This window comes from Chelonia mydas, chromosome 15, assembly GCF_015237465.2.
Source record: "Chelonia mydas isolate rCheMyd1 chromosome 15, rCheMyd1.pri.v2, whole genome shotgun sequence".
NCBI lineage: Eukaryota > Metazoa > Chordata > Testudines > Cheloniidae > Chelonia > Chelonia mydas.
Genome location: NC_057856.1, coordinates 10308684 through 10329481, shown reverse-complemented (window position 1 = coordinate 10329481; position 20798 = coordinate 10308684). Strand labels below are relative to the sequence as shown.

Here is a 20798-nt window from a genome sequence, read left to right as displayed (position 1 = left end):
AAATGGTCTGTCTGTTTTAGATAGTAAGCTCCTTGGGGCAGGGACTATGATGTCTCTGGTTTTGGTTGGTTGGTTTGTTTTTTAAATGCTTAACTCTCAAAGTGAGTGCATTATGGAGATCCTGGAGGCTACACCATCACGTCTTTTCCTTTATCCTCCCCACTCAGCCTCCTTTCTATGTCGTCTCCCGCTGTGCTTGACTTGACTTAGTGCTGAATACTGCAAACGTTTTACACAGGTGCATAGTCCCACTGATGTACATGTTTACAGGATCAGGTTCTTGGACTGTAAGCTCTTCAGGGCAGGGACGTGGCCTTTGTTTTTTGAAGTGCCATGCATCTCTATAACATCATTTAAATCATAAACAAAGAAATAATAGCAGCAATAAACTCTAATTGGGGCTAAAGCTGCTGCATTTGACTGCATTAGGTTACTCTATAATGAAGACTCTCTTAATAGCTACTTATACAACTTAGGGTACACCTACACAGCAAAAAAGACCTGCAGCATCAAGTCTCAGAGCCTGGGTGAACTGACTTGGGCTTGTGCACCAGAGCTAAAAATAGCAGTGTAGACATTTGGGTTTGGGCTGGAGACCTGGCTCTGAAACCCGGTGAAGAGGGAAGGGTCTCAGAGCCTGGGCTCCAGCCAAGCCTGAACATCTACACTGATATTTTTAGCCCTGCAGCAAGAGCCCTGCAAGCCCAAGTCAGCTGACCCAGGCTCTGAGATTCACTGCTGTGGATTTTTGTGTATGTGCTGTGTAGACATAACCTTGGAGTCTAATGGGCCAGATTTTCAAAAGTGCTCAGCACCCAGGATTGGGGATGCTGAGTGCTGAGCACTTTTGAAAATCTGGTTGCTTATTTAGATGCCAATGTGAGAGGAGTTGGGTGAGGAACTGTTCTGAGAATCTGGCCTTAGTGTTGCTATGATTGGCTTGAGCTCATCAGGTTTTTCGTCAATTTTCTTGAGAAGCAATTGCATAAATTCTTCAAAAGATGTGGGAGGCTGGAGGCAAGAGCATGGAACCTTTTTTTGGAAGCTTGTCCTCCCTCAGTGGGATTTTAAACAGAGTTTCTTAGAGCAATTATTTTTAAAGATCAGCTTTCAGCATATTTTCCTGTGCTCCTGCTCTCAAGCTATGTCCTACAAAAATATGTGCTTGGAAAAAACAAAAATAAAAGAAGTAAATTAACAGAAAGGACAATTTGTATGAAAAATAAAAAGAACAAAGCTTATTTTAAAGGCTCACCATCCCACAGTGTTTTTACTCACAGTCTGAAATCATACACACGTTTCAGCATATGTGATCACTGCTTGAAAAGAGGTTTTTACTCATTTTTTCGATGTAGGTTAGAGGATGTTGGGCACCAAATTAGGGACATCCCTTCATATGCTGCATGGGTGGTCACCTGTGCTGGAACAAGCCACTTTCGGGTCACATAAAAATAATTTAATAAATGAAGTTTTTGTTCGAGGGGTGGGGAGGGAAATAAAATTCTGGCAGGAGAAAAGGAAGTGCTACTAAGGTGGTGTCACTGCCAAAGGTTGTGGATAGCGTAACTACATGTGTAAATCAGAATGCACTGAAAGTATATTGTAGGCACAGACACTTTTGTGCCTAGCTTTGTACTCTGAGTTTGGGGCATCAATGTCCTAATTAGATTTATGACTGCAGCCACAGTTTTGAAAATGTAGGTCAGGCTCTGTTATTGTTTAATGTAAAAACCTCCCCCGAATGGCTCAGTAGGAGCAGAGATCTGCTCTAGAAGGATAAATGTAATTGTTTTTGAACTGTTTTAGAAGCACTAAATTTGCTGCTTCTTGACAACACTGAGCTCGGACATACTGAGTGTTTTCAGTAGTCATAGACCAAACAGGTTCAGTTTGGAGTGGGTGAAAGAGGCACAAATGCTCAAAGCAGCACACTGCACTCTAGCTTTCTGTGTACTTATCAGCAGTGAAGTCATTCCTACCAAGTCAATTGGGTAGAGAGGAATCTGAGGACATTGTCCAGATCTCAGATTCAAAATATTATCAACCCAAGCACAGTGGGGATTATACAATGGTGTCTCTGTTTTATGTCACCCTATTTGCCCACTTCAAAAAGGATGCCCTCCATCCCTATACTGCTACTAACATATTGTCCTTTCCCAGCAGATGGAGATCTGATAGCATGTGCTCCAGTCCCTGACGAAGACAGCTTCCTGGCACAGCTGGCAAGATCAGACTGAGGAATATGATTTATATTCCTCAAGCACCACCTACTTGGACTCTTTGTCCTGGGTGGGGACCTGAAGTGGCTCAGTCCTATTGCTCTTTAGGGCACGCTGCAAGGTTCCTCATTCCGTGGTGGCTTTTGGGGAGTAGGATGTTGCTGAAGGGGCATGGGGTATTTATAGGGAGTATGGGGCATTTTTCTTATTTATTCCTTTGCTGCAAGGTTTAACCATTTGCTGTTGTAGTAGATAGAGGAGGCTGCTGCTGCTATTATCTTTGTTTAATTGTGCTTTTAAATAATTGTCAAGGCTGCCTGGAGCTTAGGATAGGCGCCTCATGTGTCTGTTTCTACAAATCTAACTAAATAAAAAGAAATATTTTAAGAGGACAACAACTGAAATGAAAGCTGAATAAAACAGACAAAGTAATTGTGTGGCTGTGTCAGCTCCTCTTAACTGGTAGCAGGGAGATTTCATGCTCACATACAGTTAGAATCAGATTTATTTTTGGAAAGTTTTTTTTTTAATTCTGGCAATTTGCATTTCCTTTGTTTCCTTTTCCATGGAAGTTCATTTATTGTTACTATTTTTATTTAAATGGAGAAACAAGACTAACCTCATAGGGGAAAGCATGCAGATTATTCCACATTTTGAGAGCACACTGATCTAGTACACTAATTCTTAAGAAACTACAATAGGCTTTTCAACTGGGATCTGACATAGCAATGCTGCGTTTAAATTAATATTTTTCTTTTCCTCTCATACTGTATATCTCCTGTTAGTGAAAAGCAAGATTAATGTGATCAATGTCAGAAGAGAAAACTTTATTCTGCATTCCAGGCTGGGATGTGGCTGATATTTCTCTGTACATGCATGAGTTTTTGGTAGGAAGAATAGGTGTATCATAGCACTGCGTGCCCAAATATGGGGCTGAATGTATCTAAGATGGTGCAGCTTACACTTTCTTCCAGCCCTTCAGCATGCTGGTTACAACAATATAGGCCTAAGCTACACTAACAATTCTAAAAGCACCAGTGCGTAGCTGTTTGACACAGTTAGGTGCATCCATGTTCTAGCACAGCTGATTTTTGGAGTGTGAATGGGACAATAGCCTTATAGAACCATGTTAGGAAATAGAATTACACCTTCCTTACACTCAGACTCAGCCTCTTTTATCCCTACTCACATGTCCCACTTATCAATATGCTGCTTACATGTCAGCCCCCTTTTTCTGGCCCACTGACTGGACTGTTTTTCTGGCCTGGGGTAAACCTGGAGTCCTCTCCCTCACTAGCTCAGAAATTTGCTCTTGGGGGAGATTTAAACGTGCATAGGCTTCCCTTACCATGGCCATCCAGGCATATTTGTGTAATGTGTGGCTATGTATAACTTTGCTACCTAAGGTTAGGCTTATTTTTAACAAACCATATTACTCCATAGAAAACTGGAGTAAATAATAGGTCTCAGTGTATAGACTCTCTGTTGAACTTCTTCATGGGTTCAATCTGTATTTTCAAATCTTTGTCTGGTTTCAGTTGCTTTAACTCTTTTCTATGTTCCCTCATACATTTTGGTTTCTCCTCTCTGTTCCTCCCTCCTTTTTTTTTTTTTTTGCCTTCCTCCCTGTTTAGTTCTTTTCTATCCCTATCCCCTCAGATAATCCTCTCTCTGATCTCCTAGTTTGTCACAGGAACTTCAGGTGCCATCATTCCTTCTGTTTTCATTCTCTCTTTAATTTTAAAGGAACAGCACCAACACCACTTTTTTGGGCCCAGTACAACCAAGCTGCATTCAGTGCAGGACCTGAGGTGGAGGCAGAAAGGTAGCTCTATGCCCCTTTTGCATTTCCTGGGAAAGCCAGCCCTGGTTTGGCCCCTAGTGAAAGTTTCAGAGATGCTTTAGCTTACATTGCCATTAATGACAGAGGATTGCTTACGCACAGCATGCTCCAGTCACGCCCCCTGTGTCATGGGCATGGTAGTGGCAGATGGACGGCTACACAACAACACTCAAGGATTCCCGGGTAAGACCCTGACCATGGTAGCTTTCCAGTCCTTTTGTGCCACCCGACCGGTGGAAAGTGTCTGCATGGGGGTCAAGTATATGGCCTATTTTGTTTATCTAGGTTTTTACATGACACTCATCATCGTGGGAGCTGAGGAGCAAGAGAAGGGAAAGGAATATTAGACATACTATAGTTCTTTATAGGAAGATAGATACTGACTAGACAGACCATGGGTCTGATTTGGTATGGGAATTCCTATCTCCAACATTGGCCAATACCATATACTTGAAAGGAAGGTGCAAGAAATCCTGCAATAGGCAATTATGGTATTACTTGCTGTGATGGGGTGCCTACTGCACACAGGTGGTGAAAGAGTTAATATGGGCTGGAGAGGCTAATTAACTCACTTGGTTGCACCTGGAGGGTGGGCCAGACCTAATTAATGATGAAACAGAGCTGCTGAGAAGCTGGGTGGTTACTTTAAAGAGAGGAAATGTGGCATAGCTAGGGGTAGTAGGGAGAAACTTTAAAGTCAGTCCCCTGGTAGGGATTAGGAAAGCTCTTGCAAGGTGAGGAGACAGGCGTGGTAGGTAGAAGTCAAGAGAGGTGGTAGCAAGGAGTCTGCTGGAGTGAACCTGGACTGCCTGTGCTAGGGTCCCTGAGCTGGAATCTAGTGTTGTAAGTGGGCCTGCGTTCCTACCAGCCAGTACTGTGGTGGTGTGAGCCCCCTGAGAAGGGGCTATGGACTACTGGAAGCTCTGAGAAAAGCATATAAAGACCACTGTGTCCAGAATGGAGGGTGGCAGACCAGATGGAGAAATTACACATTTGTTTTTGTTGAACTTTTAGATATCCCTGGACTAAATGTGACCTGGCTGGAGAGCTGAGTCATGAGAGGAAGCAGACCAATGCAGGACCAGAGTGAGTGTTGGTTGAAGGTGCCAAACAGGTAAGAGTTGATATGCTCAGCTGTGAGGGGTATACAAGCAGTGAGTTCCTCCTTCTATAACTTGCCCACAGATACAGTTTCTAAGCTGGATCAGTTAGAGGCTGGTTTATGCCCTTAGATGTGAGGGCTTACATCCTTTCCTAGGTACTGAAGAAAAAAAATATTTCTTATTGTAACTTTGGACATTTGAATCATCAGTATAAAAGTCCAATTCTTTTTAGAATCCTGGTAAACTCTGGCCCTCAGATATCTTGGTGACAATGAGTTCTATAGGCCAACTGTGCATTGTGTAAAAAAGTAATTCCTTTTTATTAGTTTTAACTTTAGTGCCTCATTGTCATTGGTGGTCTCCTTTTTCCTGTATACGGAAGTGTGTTTAGTCCCATCAGGGCAGGTGCGTAAGAGTGTCTCACATTGAAGGGGTCTGTGGGAGAAACCTCTCACTCCTCCTTCAGCTATGGACCTTTGTACCCATGAAGACCACAGCTTTCCCCTGAAGAATATCAAACCCCATCTTTCTTTCCTTTCCCCTGCTCCACCCATAGTGGATCGCTAAGAAGTTAGAACATTGTGTCTGGTCTCGGGGTCAAGATGGGTGATGACAGAATAAAATCACCCTGATAATAAAGTGTGCATACAACAGCACTTAACATTTGCAAAGTGTTGTCCTACTTTAATTCTCTCTCACCTGGGAGGCTGACTAGATGTTATGGCCACTTTACAGAGTAGAGAAACAGCAGAGAGGTAAAGGGACCATGAGACTTTATTGGAGAGGGCAGCATTACAAGATTTTCCACCCACCCACCCCCTTTCCCTGGAGTGTTCCAGCAGGTCACTCTAGGGCAGTAGTTATAGACAGCAAGCAGGTGGCTGGGATTAGTTAGGCTATTCCTAGAAGATGATTTCATTTCCATGATGGCCTGGGGTCCAGGCAATGAATCCCAGCAAAGTCTAAGGCGGTCTGCAACAACTCTACCAAAATCAGAACATGAATAGCAAATTGCTACTCTTGTGCGTAGATTTAACATTTAAACCACTAAATGCAGGAAGTGCCAGAGAGGTCCTTCACTGTGAATGAAGGACCTTCCAATATATGTTTCTTGGATATGGTTAAACTGAACACACCAGAAATATAGTTCAACCATTGAACAAACAGAAACTTCATTGGTTCCTGTTGTTGCAATAAAGCCATCCCCTGCCCAGGGACAACTCAGAAATGCACTCCTCTATTGTCAAGCATACTAAGTATGTCCAGAAAAGGTGGACAAAGACACAAATGCCATTCAGAAAGATACACGTCTGGTGGAGTTGAGCATCCCACAGTTATCTTGAGGGATGTCCCAGAAACGTGCTTCTCCAATATGGGACATAATATTGGAAGGTCACTTTGTTCCATTATTCTAAAATGGTTTGAAACACAAAGCACCAAATAGCAGCAACAGACAATGGTTTAAAGAGCCTCTCACTTCTAGGTCAGATCAAATGGTCACCAATAATAAAAAGTTATTGTTGTCTGGCTGTTTGATGCCCTGTATGAAAATAGTGTGGTGGTTTCAGTCCAGTGGCCAAGCGTTCTCATGTTTCTAACATAAATTGTCCAACATTGTTGGTAATGTCAGCAGAGAGAGACTGATTAGGCTACAGAAACTGAACCACATACTCTCAGCCTTAAAGCAGGTCCATTCAGGTCAGGATTTATGAATGTTGGTAAAACAGTGTGGGAGGAGGAAGGGAAACTTCCGCTGCTACTGCCCATTCTGTTAGTAAACAGAGGATAGCCATTTCCAGCAATGTCAAACAAAGCTACACAGGAACTCTTAAACTGGTGCTTAAATTATAAAGACACTTCTTTTAACATTGCCAAGGGAAAGTATTTTTGATGAAACAAAGGTGTTCTTTCACTTGTCCTTGTTCAAAGAGTTTGTAGTCATGTCAAATTATAGAGACGATCTCCAAGCTGAGACATTACAAATGAAGACACAAATAATACTTAACAAAAGGGGAATAGATTGTGAAGAGGAGACAACTAGTTTAAATACTTGTGCACCACAAGCCATGTCTGCTGTCACCTTATTGTATTTAATAAAGGCTGAGATGCCTATATAATATTTTAATTATTGGTTTGCTTACCAAGCTGTTTTTCCAATAAGAAAAATTCAAGAGCTTCATATCTTAGGAATGTGAACCTGCAGTATGTATACTGGAGGTGTGTGGAAAGCATACTGTGGGCTGAATTCACTGGTCTGCTATAGTCACTTTGCTCTGCTTATCATGCATCTCAAAGTGGCCTTGAAACTGGCTGGTCATAGCCAATGAAGAAATCCTCCTATGCAGAGGAACTCTCTGCTGGTGCAAAGCTGGCAGAGGCAGTTCTGTCATCTTCTGTGCCAGTCAGTCCCCTCCTTGGTGTAAGGGAAAGGACAGGGCACATCAGGAAGGGGTTTTTGTGGCGTGGAACTCTTCTATGCCTGATCTTCCATTGGTGTAAGGTCCCTGAAGGACTTTACACAAATAGTATCAGCTAAGGCTGCTCCTGTGTGCATATTACCAAGGAGTGATCCAAACCCAGACTGAACAGTATTCAGAAATTAACAGGTTAGGGAGGGAGAGGCGGAGAAGGGCAGCATAGGTTCATTAAGCCCTTGTTGTGGGGATGTGGAACTTCCCAGCATGATATCCATTGGCACCAAGGGACTAAGGAGATAAAGATATTAAAGTCCAACTTTTCAGCACAAGCCTTTTGTCAAGTGCTGATTCAAAATACACCTTTACCCGTCAAGCTGTGAGGCATTAAGTATATCCACACACCTTGAGCCTGTTAACTGGGAGGGCAGGTGCAAACCCTAGTTTTTGGAAACAGAATACTAGCTTTCCCCTCTTTCATCAAGTTTACAGAGGAGCTTTGGAATTGGTGGTAGTAATAATCTCACTGCAGCACTTTTTAACATAACCTGGTGCAGCGAGGAGATGTGGCCTCCCACCCTGTCAGAAGGGGAAAGACCAGAGATCGCCCCCTGGTGGGCAGAACCAGGCCACCTGCGGCTGCCCCTGCTGGAAGCAGAGGGGTGGGACAGGAAGCTGGACTATAAAAGGCCAGCCGCCTAGCTCAGTAAGGAGAGGGTTGTTAGAGGAGCAGGATCTCTCTTCCTTGCTGCTGGGGCCTGGAGCTGAAGGAGATGGCTGCCCAACCAGAGGAGTTACCGGAATTGCTGGCGACCAGCAACACAGATGAACCATCCTAAAACTGAATACCCCAGAACTGCTGCGGCTGCCATTGGCTGTTTACCCCAGAGAGACCAAAGATGACCCTGGAACCCAGGTGCCCCAAAGGGTAGGAAAAAAGAAAAGGAGTACTAATGGCACCTTAGAGACTAACCAATGCTCAAATAAATTGGTTAGTCTCTAAGGTGCCACTAGTACTCCTTTTCTTTTTGCGAATACAGACTAACACGGCTGCTACTCTGAAAAGGGTAGGAAGGAGCCCAGGGACGCTGAATAGGGTTTGGCTGTGGAATTATTGTGAACCGGCCACAGTGTTGTGGGTGGATCCCTGCTGACCTAGTGGTGAACTACTCCGCCACTAACAGGGCCCTGGGCTGGGGTGCAGTGGAGAGGGAGGGCCTGCATCCCCCTACCCTGGGCAGCCCACCTGTGGAGGGTGGCCACCTCGCCACTCAGAGGCCTGAATTGGTCTGGCACCTGCTGGAGCTAAGGCACCAGGAGCATTTGCTGTTGCTCCCAGTTGAGAGCTAATTCCTCACCCTGACCTGCTGGGCTGTATCACATGGACTCAACCTGAGCTATAAACTGTGAATTGCCCTGACTGAGGGACTGGGGTGGAAAGACTTAATTAAGGCCTGGGCTGATTGTCAGACAGGCCTGTTAACTGTTCACTGCCCTGACTGGGCAGAGGGACTAACTGCTACTTGAATTAATCACCACGTGGACTCACCAGCTGGGAGCTGCGCCCTGCTTGAGAAACAGTGAGGAGGCATGGCCTCCCACCCTGTCAGAAGGGGAGAGACATGTGCCCCTCCTTACAGCTGGTCAATGCTCTTCTTTTCCAGTAACTTCACAGAGCAGGAATTTACACCAGGTTATAAGGCTCACTGGGGCTAATCCCTGCTAGTATTACACTTGTGTCCATGGTAACTGTCAGATGAGGCATTATCTTAGTGTGACAAGAGATATGAGAAAGGTATTTATGGATAGTTGCCTGATGATGCTGGTTTAAATGTACCACAAATACATGATGTGAACAGCTTTTACTTAGATGTCTCTCCTCCATGGTGAATTTTGGAAGATTCATTTCAGATTGAGTCCAAAATCACTGATCTGCCATGTAAAACAGCAGCTAGATGGGGGGAAACCTAGCCCTGTCATTTCCAAGTTGCCCTTCATTGCCTTATCTACTGTAATGCAGCTAGAGGGACAAAGCATCAGTGTCCTGAGATCAGTGACCATCTGTTTGCCCTTTGTATTGGGGGGGGGGGGGGGGAGAATGTAAATCCTGTATCTACAATATGTATCTGCATATATTATGAGAAAGTGTTGCCGGTGTTTCAAGGCAGTTTTTTTGGGGTGGGGAGTGCATATAAATGTTGGTTTGGAAATTGCTTCCTAGAGAGATTACCAGCTACTATATTTCTCCCTCCTACCTGTGAGATGGGCCGCTCCAGGCACTAACTTTGCAAATTTTTTTTTTTTTTCAAGGTATGTGGGAGGAGTTAACTTTTATAATGGGTGGCTTGCATGCAAGTATGTCCAGTCAAACTAAGCTACCCACTCTCCTGACTTGAACAGTCTCTACTAGCACAAAGCTCACAATGGCTATCATGTGAGCCAGTCCCCAGGCTGGGAGTGGCTGGGAGTGCCCAGGAGACAGAGCTTTCAGCCTTTGGCAAGACAAGAATGCATCATGTTAGGCAAATGCAACCCCTCTGGCTGATTAAGGAGAAATGCTGGTGAGCAACAAAGAATTCACTTGTTTTCCTCAACATTAGCCCAGTTTAGTTTTCCTCAGCCCATGACAGAGGGCCTTGAGTATGGATTGTAAAGCAGAAAAGAAACAGGGAGAGGATTCCCCAAGTTTAAGACTTGATACAAATCACTCTCCTTGAAGTGGGGGGAGGAGGAATGTGTCATTAGCAGCTGGTCCATCACAGACAATCTCTCTGTCACTGCTAATCTCAGTAAGCAGCAGTGATGAGCTGGTGGGCTGGATAACACCTTCTATTGTGGGAGGCTTCAAAGAAAATCAGCTGGTTTATCCCCTGTACTTGGGTTAGGAGGAGCTTTTCAGAAGGCTCATAGCAGCAGCTGCTAATCTCAGTGCCACTGTCTACAGCTGCCCCCTCACTCCTTCCATTTTAAGGGGGGTTCAAACAAGGGGGCTAGATGGAAAGTCAGCTTTACACAGTAGTTTAAACATGGGGCAGTGTCCCTGGACTCAGCTGAGCAGGGTTCCCATCTATCCCTCAATTCTTCTTTCACACCCTATAAAACAAATCCTTTTCCATTCACCTCTTTGGAATTCATGTCCAGTAAGTGTCTGTTGTTCTGAACAAACAAGGCATCCCTTGGAAGCATCACCTTTTGTGAAGGGCATAAAATCTCATCCACAATGTGGAGGCAGGAGTGAAGTGTCTTGAGGCAGGTTATTTGAATTTTTAATCTCAATCGGTGTGCTTAGGAGTTGGTTTTTAAAGGTTGAAAAATATAAATTTTCCTCTTGTGTGTGTGCATCCTTTTAGTCAAAACATGCCTCAGCATCTCTGGTGTAGGCTTTATAGGCACTCGTTGCTTCAGATACAAGTGCCCTAAAAATTGATTTTTTTTTTTTTTTTGCTCTGAAACAGAATGAGGAAAGAGCCAGAGTTGCAGATGGAGAGTCTAGCAATAGACCTTACTGGGTCTAGAAGGATCTTCAAAACAACAAGCAGGCAGAATCGGTTTTGCATCTCTTCCAAAAGATCTACTTAATATCCCCGTTATCAGAGGATCTGAGCACCTCACAATCTTTAATGTATTATCCTTTCAACACTCCCTTGAGGCAGGGCAGTGCTATTATCCCCATTTTACAAATGGAGAACAGAGGCACAGAAAGACTAAATGACTCCCCCATGGTCATATAGGAAGTCGGTGGCAAAGCAAGGACTTGAACCCAGGTCTCTCAAGTCTTAGGCTATTGACCAAACCACTGGACTAGCCTTCCTCAAAAAGCTTGACCTTGAACAGCGCAGAGCTCCCTGATGCCACAGTGGTTCAGTACTGAGGGGTTTTTTTCTTTTTAAATCTCACTTACCACCTCACCTTGCAGCCTCTTAGAAAGTGGTATAGCTGCAACAATCATTTTCTTCAGTAACCAGCCTCCACAAACTAATATCTCAAACCTATAAACCCAAGGATAGCTAATCTGGTATTTAAATCCGAACTATTTAGCTAAGGGGAAGAGAAGACAAAAGATAAAGTATGACAGGCAGCAAGGAACAAACACTTAGCCATGAAGTACAACCGTCAATAGAAATCTACGTTTTTCTAGACAAAGGCAGACTGACACTATTAACTGCAGTGAATGTAGACCTTTATAAAAGGTCAATGAAAGCTACTTTATAAACAAACATTGTGTTAAAGAGAATCAGTCTGTTAACTTTTAGAATAACTGCCGTTTTAGGAACACTTTTCTTGCCGCATCATGTAAAAGAGTCCGAAGTAAAATGAAGCTGATATAGAGTGCTTATAATATTCCTCAAGAGCTGGTGGAACAATCTGCCTTGGAACCTTTCCCTGACTTTCCATTCGCTATTACATCCCAGGAAAGAGATGCTTTATGCCTGCATACTTTACTCTCAGCTTGGCTGGACAAAATATTTCCAAAGCATATGTCCTTTTTAAATTTAAAAAAAAAAGTCTTGGTTTCCACCCCCACAACCCCTCTACCCGATTTTTTTTTTTTTAAATCTTAGAACTCTCTGGAATGTCCACTCTGATCTATGGTTTTGCTGAAGGATCAGATAGCTATTTCAGATGAATTGTATTCTTCATCTTTCATAAGATGACTAATGGAGCAAGGTGGTTGTATCTTTAACAACGGATCTCCTTTCTCCAAAATATTAGTCATTGTAGTTAACTACAATTTCACAAAAAAAATAATTTTGTCTGAAGGCCATCCTCTCAATTGCTAATCTTTCATGCATGATTCTTGTGAGGTCATTTCACTAGTTCTCCACTCATCACAGAATCTTCCAAGGTAAACAGGACCTGAGTTTCTAATAAAAAAACAAAACAAAACACCACCTTGTTTTGAAGAAATATCCCAATATCTTTTAGACCCCCACTGTATGTTATGAAACAATTCATTCCCCTCTATTGGGCATTGGTGAGGCCTCATCTGGAGTACTGTGTCCAGTTTTGGGCCCCACACTACAAGAAGGATGTGGAAAAATTGGCAAGCATCCAGTGAAGGGCAACAAAAATGATTAGGGGGCTGGAGCACATGACTTATGAGGAGAGGCTAAGGGAACTGGGATTGTTTAGTCTGCGGAAGAGAAGAATGAGGGGGGATTTGATAGTTGCTTTCAACTACCTGAAAGGAGGTTCCAAAGAGGATGGATCTAGAGTGTTCTCAGTGGTACCAGATGACAGAATGAGGAGTAATGGTCTCAAGTTGCAGTGGGGGAGGTTTAGGTTGGATATTAGGAAAACCTTTTTCACTAGGGGGGTAGTGAAGCACTGGAATGGGTTACCTAGGGAGGTGGTAGAATCTCCTTCCTTAGAGGTTTTTAAGATCAGGCTTGACAAAGCCCTGGCTGGGATGCTTTAGTTGGGGATTGGTTCTGTTTTGAGCAGGGGGTTGGACTAGATGACCTCCTGAGGTCCCTTCCAACCCTGATATTCTATGAAAAGGGCAGAAATTGCAATCTCCTTCCTTTTCAGGGCACTTTTAGACAGATTCTGCTGGTCCAAAGAATACAGAATTTTTCACAATGTGCATGTTATATATAAATACTGGTTTCTTTGTGACTTCATTAAGAGATGTCTTGGTCTATAAGCTGTCTCTTCATTGCATCCTGTGTAGTATCTTTGGTGTAAAGATTAAAAAAACCTTCCTCCTGGATTGGTCGGCATGCCTGGAGGTGTACCCTGGAGCTATGCCCCTGGCTTTTTAATATCTCAGATTTAAAGGCAAGAGTGTCATTAATAGTTAACGTCTCTCTGTTCTTTAATCCTACTACTAACTCAATCACAAACCTAGGCCAAGTTGTCCATGTAGTTTCCCACTGCAGTAATGATGGGTGTCAGTCTATAGATAAATCATCTTTGTATTCTGTTCTTCCATTAATTCTTGAATACTCTGTCTTGAAGTTACACTGCTCAGGAAGGGTGATGGGTCACTAGGTTTTCTAAGCTGAAGTTTCAAAATGGTTTATCCATGGCCTTTTCTCCTAGTGTTTTATAGGCTAAGGAATTTACGTGCTATATCTATCTATCTCCAGGAGATCAAGAGGAGAATTCAAAAAATTGTTTGAAACCAATACTTGGTCTCCCAATGCATCATCTTATTGGTGTTGCACTAGGAGCTATATTAAAATATTCTAATCTATGACAGGTTTCAGAGTAACAGCCGTGTTAGTCTGTATTCGCAAAAAGAAAAGGAGGACTTGTGGCACCTTAGAGACTAACCAATTTATTTGAGCATGAGCTTTCGTGAGCTACAGCTCACTTCATGGGATGCATGCTGTGGAAATCGCACAAGACATTTTATACACAGACACCATGAAACAATGCCTCCTCCCACCCCACTCTCCTGCTGGTAATAGCTTATCTAAAGTGATCATCAAGTTGGGTCATTTCCAGCACAAATCCAGGTTTTCTCACCCTCCGCCCTCCCACAAACAAACTCACTCTCTTGCTGGTAATAACCATCCAAAGTGACCACTGTCTTCACAATGCATATGATAATCAATGTGGGCCATTTCCTGCAGAAATCCAGGTTCTCTCACCCCCTCACCCCCCTTCAAAAACCACACACACAAACTCACTCTCCTGCTGGTAATAGCCTATCCAAAGTGACCACTCTCCCTACAACCTGCATGAAAATCAAAGTGGGCCATTTCCAGCACAAATCCAGGTTTTCTCACTCCCCCACCCCCATACTCACACAAACTCATGGGGGTGGGGGAGTGAGAAAACCTGGATTTGTGCTGGAAATGACCCAACTTGATGATCACTTTAGATAAGCTATTACCAGCAGGAGAGTGGGGTGGGAGGAGGCATTGTTTCAGGGTGTCTGTGTATAAAATGTCTTGTGCGATTTCTACAGCATGCATCCGATGAAGTGAGCTGTAGCTCACGAAAGCTCATGCTCAAATAAATTGGTTAGTCTCTAAGGTGCCACAAGTCCTCCTTTTCTTTAATCTATGACAAAATGCATCAAGTACTTATATGGCCCTCATCTGATGAGTATATGTTCCCATTACCAAAGTATCATAGCCCCTCATTTTATCTTGTGAGATAGGGAAGTGCTATTATCCCCATCTGAGTTTGTGGGCTACCACCCTTAGGTGGTAGTGCATTTTGGAAAAGAATAGGCAAACAAACAACTTAAACTAAATGGGGTGCTAAACAAAACCAGTTTCTGAAAGTGGCTGCCCCTAATAACCTACAAAAATGGATACGAATTTTGGAAGCAGATTCCTTCTGGGAAAACTTTCCCCCAATAAAATGACTGACTCATGGGGCCAAACTCTCCCCTCAATTGCACCACTGAAATATGATAAACTCAGCCAGGTCACACCAAAGTAAATGAGAGTAGAGAACATAGTCTTGTGTCTGCTTGCGGATAAACAAATCAGTTCGATAAGGTTAATTATGTTAGCCTGGGGCTGATGGCTAATTTCAGGTTAGATTAACAATTTTGGGAGGGGAAAACTGAGGAGGTTTTGCGCATACTAGGGAAAAATACGCCTTTGAGGGCCAAGAGAAAATGCATAGCAGCTTGAGTGTTCAGAATAGCTGAGTCCAGAATAGATTTTTAGAGAACTTGAATGATTGTGATAAGGTAGGAAGGGATGAATGTCTGGGACGAGAAGATGATGTAATGACTAGGAAGCTAAGGGCAACCAGTGATTGGCTCACAACACCTGCTTCAGAGCAAACTACAGTACTACTGTTGGTGATCTTCCAAATGGATCCACTAATTGCTATATGAAGGGCAAGTTCAGATGTGAATGGCTCATTTTAGGTGCATGTATATTGGTGGAGAAAATTCCTGTGCTAAGTTCATTAACAGTTTTCTTGTGACTTATCTTCATATACATCATGATCTGTGCAAAAGAGAGAAAATTCAGTAGTTTTTTTTTCTTAAATGTTTTTCATTTAAACATCGAAGATAGACAATTAGAGCATTTTAAGAGTAGTTACCAAAGTGTTAGAACTTTGCTCCCACTGGGAGTTCTCCTAGTTTTGATCTCTTCCATCCCCCTTCTCTGGACCTTGGCAATCCTCCTAGCCATCAAAGACGGCTGGATGCAACTCCCACCAGAGTTAGTACATGGAGGTGAGCAAAACTGCCTTTGCAATGTTTTTCTACTGGCTGGGTTGTGAGCTCTGATCCCATGAAGCAATTGCACCAGGTCAGTTTTGTCATTTGCTTTAAATGTTCACTTTTCTATATTCAAATTCTACTGCTAAGCTACCACTATCCATGCAAGTTACTTGTGTCCCCACGCATTTCATTTTGGTCTATAAAATCTGTGTGTCAGACTCCTTTCCCACCCCATCTTCCTCTGCATGCAATTCGTCTTTCAGATGCACAATAGAAAGCTGTCAGACTGCAATACCAGTAACACTTATAGAAAAATTAGCCTCACAACCCACCCACTCCCAAACGTCACCACTCAAAAGTGACAGCGCCTTGCACTTTCAGTCAAGTGTATGCTGGCAGTCTTACCCAGCAACCATCTTGTCTTTCTGTACCATAATTAGTGTTGCCAACATGTTGGTCTAACTGAGCTCAATCCAGTTCTATATTTAAATAGTTGTGGAACACCTTATCAAAGGTCTGTAAGAAGCTCCAGTTAATCCTATAAGAGTGTCTTTCAAATAAGATGTATGATAAGTTGCTAAACATGATTCTATACAAACAATTTAATAAAGGTTTGGTCTTCATGCAAGACGACTCATGTTTCATAAATAACTAGAACACTAAGTGTGCTCATTTAATAAAGCTAATGGAAAGGAGACCTTACTCTACTCTTAAAGTAATTTTAAAACTACACAAGTTCATTAAACTAGCCATTTAAAAGGCCTTTTATGTTCTAAGATAAGCATATATTAGAGTAAAGGCTCTTTTAAAGATGTTTGCAAAGCTCAGAGTTTTGAATAGCCCTGGTTTCAGTTAGAATTGCAATGTGTAGACTTCAACACTGTCTCAGTTTTCTAGAACCTGCTGGAGCAGATTTACAGCTGCAAGTGTGAATAAGCAAAAATAATATTTTAAAAATTTCCTTTCCTACCCTTATCTGAGATGCTGCACAAGACCATCACTATAAACATTAAAATTAGACACTGATTCAAATTAGAACTGCTGAATTTGTTTAGCATGAGAAGGCCAGTGGGAAATGATTTCAGATCAAAACCCAATTCAGTTTTGGTACCAGGTCAGATTCCAGAAAGGGCCTATTTTCCAGATGTCTCTCAAGGGGGTAGAAATCTGAATGCCAGCTCATCCTATGTGACTTCCATCATTAAAGCTCATGAAAACAGCTGAGATTTCAGCACCAAACCCAAACTCTAAGCACAGATCCAGATTTAGCCACTCCAACCACTATCTAAAGTATAAGAAAGGCCAGTGAGCTCCAGTTATAGCCATTTATCAGTGAACTACCATACAAATTATGCATGTGATATATCTGCTACTTTGGAAACTAGCACTCAGATGGGGCATACCCCAAAGGAGGCAATGGCTGTGTTCAAGGCAGGGGAGTGGGAATCAAGAGTCCTAGGTCCATCACCAGTTGGGGCAAGTCGCTACCACCATTTTGTGCCTTGGTTTCCCCAGTCTACAAAATAGGGAATATAGAAATGCTGTGAGGCTTGTTGGCTTAGCACTGTGATTCTTGGAGCAAAGGCACTTGTATATAAGTGAGATATGAGACCAAATTCAGCCTGATATAAGCCGGTGCAGCTCTCACTTAAGTGAAAGAATTTGTACCTTCTAATTCCAGGCTTAACAGATTTATTATATATAAACAGAAAAATTCACCACCACCTTTGTTGTGGGTGGGGAAAAATGCATTTTTTCAACTTATTTCAATACAGTGAGCCTTGCTAAATTCTACTTGGCCACTTGCCTGGAGCAAATTATTTTTGACAGGTGAATAAAATATTATTCATCCTCACCTGTGAGAGTAAGGTATGGGCTTTCATTCTTGGGCTGGTAAATCTCCATTACAATTTTTGGAAGTCTAAAGCAAATAAAGGAGGACCTGTTTTCAGATGCAGCCCTACAACATGCACCATGCCCAATTCAGGAGACGGGAGTGTGCTGCTTTCCTGCAGCTAATCATTTAATAGGGATGTCAGATGGTTCCTGACTGACCAGCTTAGACGTCACAACTGCGTCTTCCATACACTTGCAGCCTGACCGCAGCGGACTCACAAGTGGAATAACAACCTTGTCACCATGGCAACATCACCAGACTGGGACAATGTAATAGGCTGTAGCCTAGCAATTGGTGACGGGGCTGCTGAGCAGCTCTGGAAATGGCAAATAGGCAGCGTAGAGTGAGATTGATCATCCCCAGGCAAAAGCTGGGATGACGCTGAGTCGAGTACCCTCTCACCCCCGTAAAGCCTTGCTGCAGGAATCAGATGGGAAAACACCAACATTCCCCCACCCCGATGGTGTCCAGGGGAGGGCTGAGGGTGGAAAAACACACCTACTACAATAAGCAAACACTAAACAATCCTCCCCTAGAACTGCATCCTGTAAAATCTGCCGATCTCCCTCTCCTTTGCCACCAGGCAGAGTGCAGCATTTGCCTAGTTACTAACATGCCTAGGGATTATCCTGAAAATAATAGCACCTTATAGTTACATAGTACCTTTCATCCTGAAACACTTCAACCAACCTTAATACATACATGCAATACCCCTGAAATTCAGCCATAGCTGGGATGAAGGGAGTAGCTATCTGTGCACACATGCCAGGGAGGACTGCTCCTCCTACACCCTCTTAAATTTGTTAACATAAGAATTTCTCCACTCTGACAGTGAGCGTTTCCCCCAAGTATATTTCAGTGGAGTTAAAAGATGTGCCCTTGGGGGCTCCTAGAGAGGAAAATCACTTGTTGCTTATAAATATGGAGGCAAGGGACAGTGTGATTAAGAAAGCTAGGACAAAACCATAAATTTACATCAAGGGCCATGGGATCCTGAATGCCCAAAGTGAACAGACGGGACCTCACTTTAAAGGTCTGAGCTGAAATTCATCCTATGCAGTTTACTGGATTTAGTTATTTACCTCAAAATAGAGGGCTAACCTGACCCTCCTGGACTTCAAACTTGTGGTTCCAAGCAGTCTAGATATTTCAAACTAGAGGTATAGATAATGCAGCCATCCCCCATGTAACTAGCAGGAAGCCTTTGTTAAGCACACCAATGGGGAGAGATCTACAGTGATCTTAAAGTGTCATTAAAGCAGTTTATAACCTTAAAACTTCTCTGCATCTCTCTATGAACACCACTGCCTTTCTGGACAGACAAGTCAAAATTTTTACTTACAAGTGATTTGAATATGTTTCTTAGCATCCATCTACAGCACTGAATCAGCTTGGTGAGGGGCTTTCCAGGGAAGAACACTCAGCTGTGGCAATGTCCCATATTTACAGCTTTAATATAGAAAAGTCCCAATAATCTGGTCATGATATGGCATGAAGCTGGATTATGATCTTGGAGTCTCTGCTATGGTATTAATCTATTTTAATCAGAAGCCTTTCCTGGCATGGTGAATTCTGCAGAAAAATTCCATGTGCATGGAATAAACAGGGTCCTGTAAATGATGAGGGGATTTTTAACTATCAGGGAATGGCAGGGCAGCCAAACAGGCCCATACAATTCGTAAAGGGCTTGAGCCAAAGTCCCATGAAGTCAATGGGAGTCTTTCAGTGGACTTGGATCTGGGCCTTTGACAATAAATATTTTGACTTTTGCAATCTTGGCCCCGCCCCCATGTCTAGGCAGACGTGTGTCCCCTATTGAACATGCGGTACATCAGAACAAGACTTATCAAGATACACTGACTCAGGTCAGGTCACCTTTGGCCTCTGAACCCAACTTTGCATCACTTACAGGCAATGTATACCTGAAGATCCTCCTGTGCGAAGATACAATACAAACGCTTCAGTAGAGGGCAGCTGAGTGCTGCTTCATTAAAACAATTCTAGCCACAACAAAATTAAAACGGTATTTTAAAAAACAAATCAATGATTAAATTGCAAGCCCCAGGATGCAGAACTGTTAATTCACAGGAAGATCCTTCCAGGGCTGAGGCAACAGCAGAATAATTAGCAACAATGCCAAATCTGGAAATGCACTCTGCAAAACTAGCTTAATATGTGTATGTGAACCTAGATGAATTACCTAAAACTTATATAGTTCCTATACTGCCAGAACCAATAGAAACAAACATTTAAAAAACCCTTCAGCTTACTAACTGCAAACAGAAAACTCCACACTGCTCTGAGTAGGGCAAGGGTAGCCAGAAAAGGTACTCAATAGAAGCGGTTGAGAAAGGATAACATTATCTGGCCTGCAACTCTGGAATAAAAGCATTTCTCGCCAAAAAAACGAAGGCAAAGGGCAAGAAGAGACCTTCACTTCTACGCAGAGGTGAAAGTGGGCCGGTACAGCATACCAGTAAGAAGTGGCCGCTGGTATGGGCTTGTACACCACCAACGAACACTGCTGCTCCTTTTGTTGCGCCCCTTCCCCAGCGCTGCCAGAGGGAGCGGGGGCAACTGTCCCACGGCCCAGCGATTTAAAAGGGCCTGGGACTCCTGGCTGCTGCCGTTACTACCATGGCCACTGAAGGGCTGGCTGGGGGAGCCTGAGGCCCTGCCCCTTCTGCCTGGAGCCAGGCTCCCATACCGGTAAGACTTCTACATTATTTTCACCCCTGCTTCCACTCCTATGAAGCTTCCATCCCTTAATACTGAATCTGAAGAGGAAACACCCGTTTAAAAATTGAGACAGATTAGTCACTGAAAGGACGGCATGTGGCTAGTAACTAAAACCTGCTCTGGAGACTTGTACCTGAAGCAGGCTGGCTAATCTTTCCCAAGTTTTTTCTCTCTACTCTAGAGGGATTGATTGAAATAGCTCATTCATTACAACACCATGTCACCGGTGATGTCAGAATACAAAAACGACAGTGACTCTACTGAAGAACTATCCTAGAGGGAAACCAAGGCAACTTAAGACTTCAGTTTCTCTACACACTAAAAGCTATTCCAGCAACACAAGATAATACACGCTTCTTCCTGCCACAGAGAACAGATTTTCATTGCAAAAACTACTGGAGCTTGATGTTGTTAAATTACTTCTTAATGCTCCATGTACT

The 20798-nt window shown here is 43.1% G+C and overlaps 1 protein-coding gene and 1 long non-coding RNA gene across 5 annotated transcripts in view; one reads left to right on the top strand and one right to left on the bottom strand.

The window, feature by feature from the left end:
- Positions 1–20798, bottom strand: part of BICDL1 (BICD family like cargo adaptor 1) — a 67965-nt gene that overhangs the window by 36792 nt on the left and 10375 nt on the right. The gene's annotated exons all lie outside the window — the stretch shown is intronic.
- Positions 1–20798, top strand: part of LOC119563769 — a 41259-nt gene that overhangs the window by 12000 nt on the left and 8461 nt on the right. The window contains exons 6-7 of one of the 2 annotated variants that reach the window (XR_006285996.1): positions 2161–4905; positions 5077–5176. This is a non-coding gene — a long non-coding RNA (uncharacterized LOC119563769). Of the gene's footprint in view, positions 1–2160; positions 5177–20798 lie in introns of both variants that reach the window. The other variant, XR_006285997.1, reaches the window with a different exon arrangement.